Source organism: Mandrillus leucophaeus, unplaced genomic scaffold (assembly GCF_000951045.1).
Source record: "Mandrillus leucophaeus isolate KB7577 unplaced genomic scaffold, Mleu.le_1.0 Scaffold67, whole genome shotgun sequence".
In the NCBI taxonomy this organism is placed as follows: Eukaryota; Metazoa; Chordata; class Mammalia; order Primates; family Cercopithecidae; genus Mandrillus; species Mandrillus leucophaeus.
In genome coordinates, this window is record NW_012107252.1 from 1,422,334 (window position 1) to 1,423,878 (window position 1,545).

Genomic DNA, 1,545 nt, shown 5'->3' on the forward strand with positions numbered 1-1,545 from the left:
GGCCGCGTCGACGCACGCGGGATCCCTCCGCTGGGACAAGTAGTGCCCTGAGACTGCCGGGGCCTCGGCTCGGCGGGTGTCATCTGGCGGCCTGCAGTTCCAAGCGACTTGGGGTCCTTGTGCCTTGGAGTGGCGTCTGGGGAGCAAGGGCAGCGGAAGCAACCCCGCAGTTGAGGACAGTAGGGATCGGTGGCTTTGGACCCTGCCCGCGGAGACCTGGGGCCCCATGCCCCGAAGAAATGGTGCCACCTGTCCTCCCCCGCCCCCCAACCTCCGCCACCTCACCGAAGCGCCCGGCACCTTAGCCTCCTCTCCAGGAAACCGGACCCCTTTTCTGGCACACCGTGGATTCCGGGACCCCCAACAAAGGCTCCTTGGACCTTCAGGACACCCCTCCTTTCAGAACTTCTTGAGCCCCAGGTGCTAGACTCATGTCTGCGGAGGCCTTTCCCGTGCCTGGTCTTACTTTCTTTCTTAAAGGAGTTGGAACTCTAAAGGCCCTTCTGACTCTCAAGGTAGCTACCCAGGTTATGGTCCTACTATCAGTAGGTGGAGCGTTTAGAAGGGTAGTTTGGTCGACTAGTGAACTTTGGAATTTCTACGTCAGTCTTCACTGATTTTTTCTCTAAACTATTAGCACTGATAGTCTGCCCTATAATTTCACACTTAATTACATTCCAGTGTAGTATTTGCTGTTGCTTCATTCGCGTTAGTCATATATTCCCCTGCAGCACCAAACACGCTTTTGAACTCACATTGGGTGGCTCAATATTTGGAGACTTAGATATTTGTTAGATGAATACTGGGCTGATTGGATGAGAGGAAAAGGAGAGGCATGAGTGAATTGGCCCTGGGTACTTTTTTGACATAGCCTCAAAGGGTTCAGATAAACTCCAGCAGATCTGAGCACACAATTCCTTCAGTAAATATTGAGCACTTGCCATTTGGTCAAGCATTTCTAGGCACTGGAGATTCAAAATACTCACATATTCCTTTTGTTTATAAGACTAGCAAGATTCTGAAGGTTCATGTACTCATTTACTCAACAAATATTTGCCAATCACTACTAAGGTTACCAGACACCATTTTAGTGCTTGGGATGTGTCAGTAAACAGAAGAGAGAGAGAAAACAAGTACCCTTCCCTCTTGGAGCTTTCATTCTAATATAGGGAGAAAGATGATAAACGTAAGAAAATTATGTAATATGTTAGAAGGCATTGGGTGCTATGGGGAAAAAAAAAATACACCAGGATAAGGGGTATGAAGAAAACTGGAGGAAGGGGGTGTGCAATTTTTTTTTTCTTTTTTTCAGAGGGAATCCTGCTCCCTCGCCCAGGCTGGAGGGCAGTGGCACGATCTCGGCTCACTGCAAACCCCGGGTTCAAGTGATTCTCCTGCCTCAGCCTCCTTAGTAGCTGGATCACAGACGCGCGCTACCACGCCCAGCTAATTTTTGTATTTTTAGTAGAGGTGGGGTTTCAACATGTTGGCCAGGCTGGTCGCGGAACTCCCGAACTCAAGTGATCGGCCCTCCTCGGCCTCCCA

General features: G+C 49.9%; 1 protein-coding gene across 1 annotated transcript in view; it reads right to left on the bottom strand.

Annotated features, from left to right (window-relative positions):
* FOXJ3 (forkhead box J3) overlaps positions 1-532 on the bottom strand; it is a 180,423-nt gene extending 179,891 nt beyond the window's left edge. The window contains exon 1 of the mRNA XM_012001722.1: positions 286-532. The gene's annotated coding sequence lies outside the window, so the exon portion shown is untranslated. The remainder of the gene's footprint in view (positions 1-285) is intronic.
* Between the last annotated feature and the right edge of the window lie 1,013 nt (positions 533-1,545).